General features: G+C 40.0%; 1 long non-coding RNA gene across 1 annotated transcript; it reads left to right on the top strand.

Annotated features, from left to right (window-relative positions):
- Nucleotides 1–11,141: 11,141 nt before the first annotated feature.
- On the top strand, nucleotides 11,142–13,139 carry LOC126918561 (uncharacterized). Its single transcript, XR_007711364.1, has 2 exons — nucleotides 11,142–11,283; nucleotides 12,935–13,139. It is a non-coding gene; the product is annotated as an uncharacterized LOC126918561 (long non-coding RNA).
- The last annotated feature ends 973 nt before the right edge of the window (nucleotides 13,140–14,112 follow it).

Genomic DNA, 14,112 nt, shown 5'->3' with positions numbered 1-14,112 from the left:
CAATCAGCTGGCCGATGTTGTTCAAGGCTGACCTTTCTCCCGAGGAAAACTCAGTTACTCCGACCAATTAACCCACTCTTAAGTCGTAAACCTAACCCACGATGGTGGCCGAAGGCGGACACGAGATCGCTGAAAAATTCAATTCACCGGACGCTGCTGATAGAGCAGAACAAGAGAACGCAACGAAGCGAAAAAGCGCAAGTATCTCGATCGGTGAAGCGAAGTTCGAAGCGCGAGGAGTCGATGAACCGAAACAAACGAAAACGCGTCTCTTCGCGGCCGATACTCGGTCGCTACGTCCCTGGCCCATGGTAGAGGAGATAAAGGAGGTGAAAGTGGAAAGAAGAGAGGAAGAAAAAAGGCAGAGCTGGCAAAAGGGGCAAAACCACGCGCACTCTCGGCCTCTCTTCTTTCCTTCTCCGCTTCGTTCTCTTCCTTCTTCATCCTCCTCTCTACCATATAGAGTGTGTGTAGTAAGGTACAGTACGGCAAGATATAGTGCCACGGCGTGCGCATTCGACTTTTCAGCGTATAGCCGCACGTGTGTCGAGAAGCATAACGTGCACCGGTTCTTCCTGTGTGCGGCTATGTACCTGCGTGTGTACCACTTTGGCATCATCCTGTTCGGTTCAGCCACGGCCAGGCACACACTGGCGAGCCAGCCCGATAATCGCCCGATGTCAAGGTCCTTCTCTTCGTTCCCCGGTAGCCGAAACTTCTTCTTCGACCAACACAAAAACGATTCCCGTATTCGTCGATCCGCGCCAATTACAAACGCGCGACCTATGTTCGTTTCGTCGAACGTTCGTGTTAATCGAACATCGCTCGCCACCACCCGCGGTTACTCTTTTACTCTGTACGCGACGTTACTCTTTCTAACCGGCACGATCTGCGGCTTAATTGCTTCGCTAATTATATTATCAGCGTCCGGCTACCACTAAACGACTGACAAATTTCCATTGGAAACGAATACGATCGAATATATCGACGGATAAACATGAAAAACGAAGACGAAAGAGACAAAATCAGAAAGAAATAAGAAACGAACATTCGCGAAACAAAATCAATTTCTTACGCTATTCGCGATATTAATACGAAGCACGTCGATCGCGAGCATCATTCGCCTATCAAAACTGGTTGATTTAAATTGCCTAATTGTAAGTTCCTCCAGTTCGTCGTCCCGTTCATCTGGGTGGAGTCGATGGCGGTTGTATTCCCCGCGGTAGCCGGTGCGCGTAATAGCATTCGGAAGGAAGACAGGAGCAAAACGAACGGTGAAACGAGAAAAAGGAGAATACCGAGGATACAAGAAAGAGAGAGAGAAAGAGAAAGAAGCGGATCAAGGGGGAAGAAAAAAAGAGATCAAAGAGGTGTATCGAAGAGGACGAGAGGCTTACAAGAGGTATACATCAGAACAGATTAAAATCGTCGAATCTTCCTCCATTTATGGCCTCGCCCATCGGAACTGCAACCACCTTTACAACTACGTTGATCGCCATACGATTTCCTTCCAACTTTCTTTTTTTTTTTTTCTTAACACCAACAAAAGTACATTCTGCTCTCGAAGTGTAATTCGTCTAATTTCAAATTACAGGTTTTGACAATTTTTGGAATTTATACGCAAACGAATGTACGTTTTGAATGAAAGTTCGAAAATCGAAAACTTAAACTATAGTCTTTTAAATTACAGAACAATAATTTTTGGGGTTCGTACGAGAACGAATATACATACGTATCAAGGTTGAAGGATCGAGGGCTTAAATTCAATCGGCAACTTTCTGTCAAAGAATTTGCATTGTAACGCGTTGCATCTCTTATCGATCCTCGGTCTCGTTGCATTTAGATGTTCGCATTCGCTCGCGGTATATCGAGATTCTGGCCCATGGTCATCGTCGTTCTTTGTTTGGCGCCATACACACCAACTTGCACGACTCTCTAACGACCGCGATTTCGATCGTTAACTAAGTTCGCATCGTTCGATCGGCTTTACCGAAGGACGATGGCGCTTAGCTTCTTCCAGTTCCGAATTCGACGGGAAAATTTCGTGAATTGTAAATTGGCTCGCGAAATCACTGAACCACGGCCTGCTCGTTTCGATGTACCGAGCCCCGAAAGAATTCTTTAGCCATCGTAAAACCTTCGGAGACACTTTAATAGCGCGGCCGTGTATGCGAGGGGGGATCCTTGGCGTCTCACATTTGTGATTTACACGTCGTAAAGGCTACGAGCAAGATGCGGTTTGTTCGTGCGTATACGCTGTGTCCCTTCGCGACCAGATTTAGCGCGACTGATTGTGTGCTTACACTACACACCCGTATCTCGTCGATGCTGTTCGACCTGTTTGCGTTCTACGTAGCGTGCAAGGGCGCGATGACGTCATTGGTGCATGCCCTTGTGGAAAGGTCATCGGGATCGGGAGAAATTGTTCGAGAAGTGCACGAACTCTTCTCTTCCTTTACCATTTGGATTATTGAATTTTATTAACTCGATGAAATTCCTTCTTCTTTCCGTCTCGTATTATTATTTTGCGAGAGAATAAGGTTTTTTTTTTTAATTTGAATAGGAAATCAAATCACTCGCTTTATCCACGTGATAGATCCGTTTCGGGACATTGGCAATGATCGTAAAGAAATCCTTGATTCAAAGGCGAACTTGCGCCTATTTTTATGGAAGGTTCGAACGGGTTTTTATCACGGACTAGTAATCTCGCCGACAGCTGACAGGCAGTTAAGATTCATTAATGCTGTTGGCAGCGATTCAACATCCGAGAAAAAAATAAATTTCTCGTGCGACAAGAGAGGTATACGGCGTCTCAAAGAGAACAGATGTCTCGTCGACGAAACCAGAGATGCTTTGGACTGCTAGGAACGATTGTACGAAATAAATAATGGCATGTTTTTAATAAGAGAGAGAGGGGGGGAGGCGGCGAAATGAAAAATATATGCAACGAGCAAGAGAAGTAAATAAAAAAATGAAATCTCGTAAAGAAGGTGACAGATGAAACAGTAGTTGTGGAATAAGGACGGAACAAATTGAAACGAAGCAGACGACTTGAGGAACGGGCGATACATAAAAATATGGCGTTACAGAAGTCCAAGTCCGGAGAATTTGCTCCGATATTTTAATGGCGCGGCACCCGGTGCCTCCTTTTTCTCCCTGTCCTTATTTCGTTCCGTGATATTTTCTTCCACTCTTTCCGTTTTTCTCTGTCGAATCCTCTTCGTCTCGGCTGCTTTTTCTTGGCTTTATCAAGACGCAATTTCGAGCGAAAACACGGCACGAATTTCAGGTTTTTAACGGGCCAATGGAAAATCGATTCGACTCGCACGCCATCGCTGCCAATTCATTCCGCGCCGTATTACGACTGTTCGTATTCCGCAGTTGTAGCAGAACGGTAGAAAACGGTATCCCCGTCGATTACGCGGTTTTTTGCCGCAATCCATTCCACACAGTACGGTTCGATTGTATTCATGCTACATTTGCCAGAAACCACGCGTTCCGCGCGTTTAACTGTAATCCCTCTTTCTACCAGCGAAACGCGTGGACGAAAGAAACCTACGATGTATCGTGTAGGTACGCATGTACGTAAATGTACAAGTATGTATATACACGGGAAGATACAGAAATAACAAGATATCGACGCCGTGACGCGCAGGTTGAGTCAGGCTATTGGACTGATTACGATTATGTGAAAAATGTAATCGGATTCCCCTTAGCAACAACTGTGTCGCTGAAGGTAAAGCTGGAAGTCGTTGCCTGGCGCATAGAGGGTGTTGAATGACATCACAAGGACGATAACCATCTCTAGTCGTGGCACGATGCAATTTGAACTTTATCTCCATTCTATTGTTATTGCTCCATTCAATATCTCGATTAAATACTTCTCATACTTTCTTCTCGCTCGCTCGATTTTCTCATTCGTTCTCTGTGTTTTTTTGTTTCACACGTATTTTATATCTCACGCTTCGACATTCTTCTAAATTTGTCCCATTCGGTAAAAAAAGCTTGGCTGTGCATGCCGCCGCATTAGTCGAGTGGTTAATGATCGGTGTTATTAGACCGGTACCATCTTGTCTCTTGATCCTACTAAAGGAAACGGCATTGCCTCGGAGTGAGGTGACTGGTCGTACAGGAAGATCTACGATTAAACTCTTTGCGACAGGCGAACGCGTGTTTTTGCAGTGATCAAACGCGACAAGGAATAACAGACCTACAAGCCAGTTGTAAATTTTAGCATAATAAATAAAGAACACGAGGCAACAGAGCAATCTCCGTGGACAATTATTCACGACTAACTACGTTCCCTGTAATATGAATTTTTGTACGATCCATCGTTTTCCCGTATCTTTGCGCGAGAGAAAAGAACGCTTTCAGACTTTCACCGTAAATGCATTCATTCTCTAAATTTGTTTTTCCAACAATGAATACCACTAGAGATAACGGGGATATTGCAAACGGGTCTTTATCGCCGTAATCGTTCGATGCAATCGTCTTTATCTCTGGATTCGATATTCAATGTTGCTTTGTTTCGTATGATAAATGTCTCCGGTATTAAAGTGACCTTGCTTAGAGCAGAAGCGTCCCGTGCGACAAGAGGACGAGGGTGAGCTGCAGATCGTGACTAAAAATGGCGATGCAGGTCGAGCTTTTAGCCGAAGGCAGATCGAGATCGAAACGCGCAGGATCATCAGCTTCCCTCTTTTTCACGGCCATCCAGATAAATCTGACCTTAATCCGACCAAATCTGACATTACGCGTATAGATTACTCTTTCAATGGCGATACGCTATCGTTCCAGTGTATCGTTAGAAAAATTGGTACGGCGCTTCCTACGATTATTCTGCGGATGCTAGTAATAACAAATGTTAATCTACCGATACTTTTGATACGAACGACAAATACGAAAAACGAGGAATATCTATTTTGCGTGATATTCCAAGTTTTAACACATTCCGTTTATGCGAATTGCCACTGCGAAAATATCAAATCAAGATTATAATGTTCAAAATGTCTCTGTGAGATAGCATTAAAGATTTGGTTAAAAACATGCAATATCCACTTTGTACTGGAACAAAACACGGATAAAAATGATGAATATTTCATTAGTCATTCCTTTTTACGTTAACTAACGATAAGTAGCGTACAAATTTCGTTGTACGAACAATACGGTTGAATTCATCGAATGTTGTTCCTTTCCGAGTGGACTTAAATATTAAAACTTGGTTTTCTCAATAAAGCTGTTTTGCGACACTGCTTGCTTTTCCGCTTATTCTTCGTTCACATTCCATATGTGCTCCACGTATGCATGTTTTTTTTTACCATTTTTTAGTCATTTATGCAGAATAACGTGATAGACACATGGCACGTGACTAAAGCCAAATCACGCATCTATGAGTCAGATTCGTGCACGAGTCGCGCAATTCTTTTGCTTATCGATATCGGTTTGCTGTTATTCGTGCTGTGTATATTGCGGAAATTTAAAGAAATATAAATGCGTAGCATACACGCGATATGTAAAATATCAAAAGTAAAATACTCGCTATAATATTTAGTAGGTGAGCTAATATTACGTACGTAGGCTTATTTTAGTTTTATTCATAAATACCTATATGAAATCGCATAAATATCCGAACACGAGATCCAGGGTACATTTTTTGACATTAATTTAAGTACGATAAAGGTCGTGATGATCATGATTGTTGGTGATAATGGAGAGAACAGAGAAGAGGCTGCCGGAGGCTGATATACGCGTACGTTTAATGCACACTGTAAACTCGACAGCATCTACATGCGCCACAGGTGCACCGAGGTCCGATACGTTATTAACTTTACCATGAGAAACATTTTTCACTTTACGCTGAAATAACAAGAGCAGAGATGAACTTGCTATATACGTGTATCCGTTCCATGCGAAGGTCAGAACGGTTTTTGTAAACAGGTTTGCCTGTTTCACAGCTTAACGAGCGGTACAAAAATACAATGCAATCTCTTCTCGAAATTATGGATGTTTTGTAGAGCATTATAAGCGACCAGAATCTGATACCAAATTCATATACCTTCAAAGACTTATCTATGACGTAAATCTTTATATTATGGCGAAGCTTTACTCTCGAATCGTGTAAAAAACACAACAACGAGACCTTCGACTAATTTTTCTGGATATTTTAATTATCTACTGCATGGATATAATGTCATCCTGTAAGAAACTTGCTACGAACCGTCCCATTTCCTTGATTACGAGTAACTATTACCGCTTACGTTAACTACGAGTCTCATAATGAGTAATCAACGTAATAGCTATAAACAAATACTTCACAAATAAGGGGCTCATAACAAAACCACTTTCTTCAAGTTTTTTCACTTTCTAAGTAATAACGCATTCTACCCAAATGAATTTAACGAATAATGCTAGGCTAGATTCAAATCGATTATTAAGCCGCGTTCAAACAATCGAGGAATGTGACCATCGCACGGAAGAATTATTATATTTCCATTGTCGTATGCGGACAATTCAAGGGTCAGTTCCATAATTTCTTGTTCGAATGCCAACCTCTTGTACGCCAATCGCCGCTTCTTGAATCCCTTGAATCACTTCGCGAATTACTACGTGCTTTTCAAAGTTAGCTTTCCACATCGCGGACGAGCAATTTCTGCTACAAAAGTCACTGCCTGGCAATTACGGTTTCTTACCCGAGGCCTCGGTACCGCTCTTGGCTCTCCTTTCTTTCCCGTATCTCTGATGATCCCATGTGAACGACGAAGAAGTTTCTACCTCCGGAAGCTCGACCGTGAATCGCGGTTTCTTCCGTTGCTATCCGTAAACATTGCAAAGAAACCACACTATCTCTTGCATATTACGTCGTTACAGTTTCACGATATGCTTCCGTTTTTGCAGTAATTCTTACAAAAACATCTTTTGTATCTTCTTCAAAGTACATATTTCATCAACTACGTATACCGTTCTAGGTAGCAGATGAAATCCCAGAGAACATGATAACATTTGTAGATGTACAAACTTCACTTCCTTTGGTACCCACGATCGTGAAGTCGATGCAGGTCATTTTTCGGCCACTGACCCAGCTCGAAGGGTTGCAGGCAACAAAAACTTTTTTCGTGCTGGGTGTTACCGCGTGCCACAGAGTGACTCTACATTCTACAACCCACCAGCCGGATAAAATTTAGTCCGCTGCATAGTTTAAAAGAGCCGTGAAACGGCGGGAGCGCGACAAAAGTAAACTTTTGTTCAAACTTTACGAATACAATTCTGAAATACAGAAAGTTCCCTTGGAAAGCGAAATAAGGAAAATGACGATATTGTTTGTTACGCGAAATTTATCAATGTCAGCAAAATGTACTGACCAAAATGGTATCTGATGTGTTGTACCGTATCCCTTGGTTAAAATGTCTTATTTTCCCAAACTGCAGGAAACTGAAGTTTTATCACTTTCTTGGAGATATGTTCGTTTTTATCCAATCATTATTTCGCAATAGTCTAAATAATACGAAGAACTTGAAATGTTTCAACGTATCTTGAAAAATAATAAAATTCTAGATAGGATCTCGTGACTAAGGAGGACAGTACGTGTTCAATAAACGTGTTGTCTGGATTAAATTGTAGCAAAATGAATAAATCAGAAGATGAAAGAAAAAAGTAGGAAAAAAGTGAACGTTTTAGTAGGTTGAATCGCTGGTGTCGGATAGTCATAGGATCCTCCGGAGGTATACTTCGTTGGAAATTCTTATATCCAAGAATTTCCGTATTGTTGTCTTTCCAATCCGGTTTTGAAACTAAACGGTGTTGCTATGGATGGGGGAAAAAAGAACAGTTTTAAGCCGTTGACGAAAACGAAGATAGACGGGTTGCATGGAACCCAACATAGTAGAACATAAGGGTATCCATCCTTCGACTTGATTTAAATCGACAAGGTTGTGTGACGTTGGTCGGCCGAAGAACCCAATGTTTTAAGATACTCTTCTACTCGGTAGAAACCGTCGCGTATCAAAGAAGAGTTCTAAGAATAAGCAAAGTCAAATTATTTGAACGTAATTTCTGTAACGTGTCCTATGATCTTCTTTCCAACTTGGTTTGACAATTGACATTTAAAAGAAAACCAAAAAAAAGGCTCCAACGTCCGGGAGTAAATCGAATTGAACAAGAAAACTGTCCGACTTCGAACCGAAATTACTTCTTGGAATGCGATCTACAATCCAGTAAGTAACGCTTGAAAAAAATTACAATTGCTCGAGCACAACCACTGCAACCAGCCGAGATGCTTGCTTTCTGCATTAATAAAACTCCAAGTAAACGCTTCGGAGAAAGCAAAACCATTCCTTTTCTCAACACCACTTTGCACTTCCTGCGTTCAGAACCGATAATCTTCCTCTTTTTCCATCTTCTTACGGCCGACCAATTTTAGGTAGGCATTGAAAGAGACCTCCAACGCTTTCAACGAATCCGGTATAATATTTTTCTGTTCGAACCGGAATTGTTTGATCAAGGAAGTAATCGAAGAATGTAAAAACTACCGTGTTGAATCTATCGATCGCAAAAGCTATAAATTTTAGGTAGATACTAAACGAGATTTTCTACTCTCAATGAATCTAATAATAGTCGCGTTTTCAAGTTTCAATCAGACTCATAAAGAAAATAATTAAAGAATGTAAAAAGTGCCATGATAAATCTATCGATCGAAAAAATAATAAGAGGAGACGAACGAGGAAAAACGATGCATGTATAATTGCTATACCACGCAATATCGTTTAGGTTCTTCTCCCCTTCGACTAACTCCGTAATAGGTGTGAGCACTAAAGGGGTCGACGTCCCTTTCGTAAACAGATCGCTTACGCTCAAGGACGTTAGTATGTATAGTACGCATTGTACGGCATACGATTACCCTTTGCAGTCAACTGTTCTAATATTCCTATAAACACCATTGCAGATTATCAATTGATTTTCGAGCAACTCGAATGAAACGATGCGATCATCGCAACGAATTATGAATGATAACTTATGAAAAGTAGCAGGTAACGTACTAATTATTTTTTTAATATGCTGTAAAAATTTTATTTTCCGAAACGAGGGAAGAAGGGAAGAGACATTTTACGATGCGCTTCCTCGAGTAACATCAAATTACATCAAATATTGCGGCAAAATAATAATCCATTAAAATCTATATCGATTTTGCGCTTTGTACATCTTACGAACGACAAAGATTGTTACGATAAACTCATCTTGTAAAAAGTGTTAATGACCGATATTGCTCCATTATTCAATGGTCGTCTGAACAGCAAGGCCTTACCTCTCGATGTAACGGTTGTCTGTATCTAAAGGATAAGTTTCATCGCCACGTATCAATTACTCTAGTGTGCGATGATCACGACTGATTAATATCTTGAATTGTTTACGCGGTGGTAATAAGTTCTTTTGTCATTTCTACTCGCCGTTTGAATGCCAAACGTACTACTAGCAATAATTCAGCTTCAGTCAAATGGAACATTCTGGAACAGTCAAATTACATCAGCACCTCCATCGGACTCTTCGTAGAGATGACAGTGTACGTTATGAACATTTTTCGTACTTCATATTCATCCCGAAACGAAGACATAGTATCATTAAGGGTGCTTTACACAAGCAAAATAATGCCAGGTTTGTCAATGGCTACGTAATTTTGGAACAGGGAACCATGATCTCTTAATGAATGTTTGTGTAACCGGTTCCCTGGTCAGTTTCGTACATAAAACCCACGTGAATATGCTGCACCGTTGGTGCAGCATATTTTTAAATTATCCGTTCAAATACTAAGTATGTTTATTGTATTTGCTTCCCGAAAGAAGTGCTCCTCTCTTAAAAGTCTTTACGATGGAAGAAACTACGCTCACATAAATCTGATTTGTAACCTTCCTTCGCTTCGTATTCGCTGACATTCTCGTGTACATTCTAAAGTATATTATATATATTTGAAGCTTATAGAAACAAAGTAAGAATATCCGGTATAAAATTGCAAAGTATTACACTTGGAACTTAACTATCCGGAATCTATATATCGATTCGTAAATTGGCAGTAAATTTCTTCGATAATATTGTTCTCTCGTGAAGACGAAGTTCTCAACAATGTTACTTCTCTCTATCCTACCCTGGACAGGATAATCGTAAACTACCGAGAAACGGGATGAACAGGAGCCAGGAACCGATTCGCGATTTTTCATCTTCGTTACCTGATACCACCTTTTCCTGCGGCAAGTGGAGCACGTATACACTTATTCGCCGGTGCTGCCCTCTACAGTTTCCTTTCATTGGCCCCTTATCTCCGACCGATGGTGAATCACCGCGGCCAACACCGATGCCCAGAGAAAGAGACAGTCGGAAGAAGGAGAGAGGTCCATGGTGATGCTTAGCACGTGTGTGTGGTGGACATGAAATAACCGAGGTAGAACGCGAGAGACAGAGTAGGGAGAAACTGGAGTCGGAGGGGAAGCGTTATGCAGAGAAAGAGAAGGGGAGTAGGAGAAAGAACCATGGACATGGTGTTGACCGGGCTTTGAACCCTGATCCCACTGGAGTACTACGCCGTAGTACGGCCTCCCTCCAGATTGTTTCGTCCACTCTTCTCGGTTTACCACACTATCAACCCTGCTTCGTCTCCACCCTTTCTTTCATACTCCGCTAACAACAACCTTACCATTTTTCGATGCTTTCTGTCCCTGGACAGTTTCGTACTCGACGAAAATCTAACCTAAAAGACATAAAGAAACTACGAAAAGGTTCTAGGTGACCTTGATGTGCCTTCCGCGGATCACTGAAAATGTTTACAAACAGTATACCAACCAGCCTTAGATGTCTATCGTCGAAATTAACGGTAAACGTGTACGAACGTTTCATTGAGGAAATATACACGATGCGAAGCACGATGCAATTAACCTTCATCCACGTTAATAATTAGGACGTCTAGAAGGATTGGAAGAGCGATTATAAGGGATAAAAAGTTGGATAAAAAAAGATGGTCTGTTAGGAAGAGACCAAACACAGAAGCAGAAGGCACGAAGCACAGACGCCGCCGCGTGTACCTTACAAAGAGGCACAAGCGGGCTCCTCGTCTTGCGCATCCTCGAAGACTTCGAATCACAGGCAACTACCGCTTTGTCCTTACTTGAAGAGGCGGACGGTAGGGGATGGGATGATGTTCACCGATGGTGGGGCAAGAAAGATGAGCAGGGTAGGAAGGCAGGGAAGGTGGAGGACCGTTGCACTGACCGGGCTTTGAACCCACTATGTGGTAAACAACAGGTACGTTGCACCCGTGGCGCAATTTGTAAGAGGCGAATTCAAAGAAGACTCTTCTTCAGGAAGTAGCCGTCCGAAAATAATGCCAAAGACTACTTCGAGTAACGGCCACCGTTCCTAATACTGCGTTCTATTTTTTTTCTTCTCTGCTAAATCATAGAATTTTCAAGATTGCTTTCAAAATGAGTAGTAATGCGAGCTCGTGAAAGGGGAATACGGGTCATCACGAGAAGCAAAGTCAACGGTAACGTTCGTTAAGATACGACGGAACCTCGTTGACGTTGAAGCAATCTACATATAGTTTCATAGAAGAACTTTGATATCGTTTCCCGTTTTTGAACGCGCTTCTAAAATCCTCTAACAAGGAAGTGGACTATCGTTTCTAATCGGAGGCAAATGGTATCAGGATGGCACAGCGTTGTCGGCTTCCGGTTTGTGAGGCAGCTGGAGCTTCACGATCGAATCTAGACGCCTCTTTCGTAAAAAGGCGTAATATTTTTCCGTATTCGTATAACGATTACGACCATCTTAGTTTATATTAATCTTACAACATATTTTTCTGCAATATAAGTCTCACTTATGTTTATGATACGTTATATACTTGTTTGGAAATTAACACGAATTTAATTGATACTGCAAAGTCCAGAGGATTAAAAAATTTGAGTACCAAAATGTCCATATACATATCTTCAGAGAGTAGTAACTATAAAAATCGATGTAGATTTACATTATATCGGTATAACTTATACGATTTTCTCTTATATCTAAAATAATATTTAAATGCACCACTTTGAATCTTCGGTCAAGAAGAAATCAACGCCAGTTTGGATAATTTTATGTAAATTTGTATCAGTATTTGTTGTGAATCGATATCTCTGTCAATAGGCCTAGTTACCGACATTTTCAGTTCCTACTTCGACCACTATCTGTCGCTACTGTCGCAAAATTCCAAAAGAATATTTCTATTTATTACAATATACTTTAAATTTTAAAACGTATGATGCTCATACCTTTGTTACCATTCTCAAATTATTCAATTGTTACTCGACAAAATTATATTTATGTTATTATTCTAACAGTAACAATTAATAAAATATTTATGTATATTATGTGCAAAGATAATTAAAAATATTCAAATTGTCTTTTGTCGAGTATGTGATAAAGACAAAGTTATCACTATTTGCAGGAACGTTGTCTGCCATTGCGTACATAAATTCTCACGGTAGTGAGTCGATAACAAAATCGAGGTCACTTCCGGCTTTCATCCCCAAGACCTCCTTAAGTACGAAACGTAATTGTGTAAAAATTAAACGATCAATAATTTTCATGCAGTTAACTATCTTTTTAGTTACATATAGGTATAATGACTGTCTATATATTAACACAAAATAAACATAAGTATTAATATACGTATGTATATCTAAAATATTTTGTCACAATTTTATAATGTGCTACTTTTTTTACAATTCTTGCATCAAATGATATGCAAATGATAATGTATGCAACGCAAGCAACGTTATAATATCAAAAAGTAACAGGAACGTTTAAAAAACGTATAAACACCAATGTATTCTACTATGTATGTTCTGTAGAAAATATTGTACCAATTAATTATTATTCTAATAACACGTGTTCGTGCTCCTTTTTTTTACAGAAACCCATATTGGAATTTGGGGAATTCTTTAGACAGTAGTGGACGGGTCTACGAACAGGGCACTCTCATTCAAGAATGAACGTCGAAATGTGAGCGTATCGTCTAAAAATACTGTTGGTGGGCCGAGGTGCGCCTAGCAACAGAGATTGCATAGAAGCATAACTATAGTGAACGTGCGTGTTTATACGCCGAGGCACAACGAGGACATGAGTTACGGAAAAAGGAACCTGACAAACAAAACTTCTTCGTTTCTATAAAACAATTTTTAAAATTTCAACAAATAACCGGTTCGTATCGAATTGAATTTCCTATTCGTTGTATATTTAACAATCGTTCCATTATACTTAAAACTACATATGTAGTATGTTCATGTAGAAAAAGCTTTCGTATCGATGTTTAGTATTTAAATCGAATTGGAAATGTAGAAAATAAATAACATATCATGTTTAACTAGTGTGAAAAAAACTTGTTCAGTATGATATATAAAAAGATGTGTGATAAAAGACAGGACATATTTTTATGCGTCTTCTCAAGGCACGAGACGAGTATATACACAGATAAACATTCAAAAGAGCAGATTGCAGAAAAATACGCGCACTGTATTTTAAAGAATAGTCGTTTTAGTCCAAAATAATCATATAGTTCTTTACATGTATAAAAAAAACAGTACAAAATATTTTTAAAAAATTTGTCTTTCCACGTTGTTTACAGAAATTGAAGACATACGTCGATTTGGATCTATTATTGAAATTTTCAATGTTTCATTGATTGCTTGTATCTACTCAAGGAAAAAGTGTGATTCACTAAAGAAATTCTTGCATAATCCTCTGACCTCGATTTTGTATTCGCGCGACGATCCAATAACTCAAATTGAAATTAAACGCGTTGCTCCGGCCAGCGTTCGATGCATTATTTTCATCTAATATATAATGAGAAACGTAATTATGAAATTGCGTCAACAACCATAGATTCGTATGACAATCGAACAATTATGAAAATACATATCGTGTATGCATTTTGTATTTAAAATGAGCCAACTTTATATCAACATCCTCCGTTCGATGTTAATTTACTTGCAAATTTGACCATACGAGGCGATCGTAGTTTGTATTTCGTGTTCATAACCATCAATTTAAAATTAATACGGCAAATTATTTTTCTTTTTTAATTCGATGTAA

This window comes from Bombus affinis, chromosome 7, assembly GCF_024516045.1.
Source record: "Bombus affinis isolate iyBomAffi1 chromosome 7, iyBomAffi1.2, whole genome shotgun sequence".
Lineage (NCBI taxonomy): Eukaryota > Metazoa > Arthropoda > Insecta > Hymenoptera > Apidae > Bombus > Bombus affinis.
The sequence above is the reverse complement of the archived record's forward strand: the minus strand, read 5'-3'. Positions and strand labels throughout refer to the sequence as shown.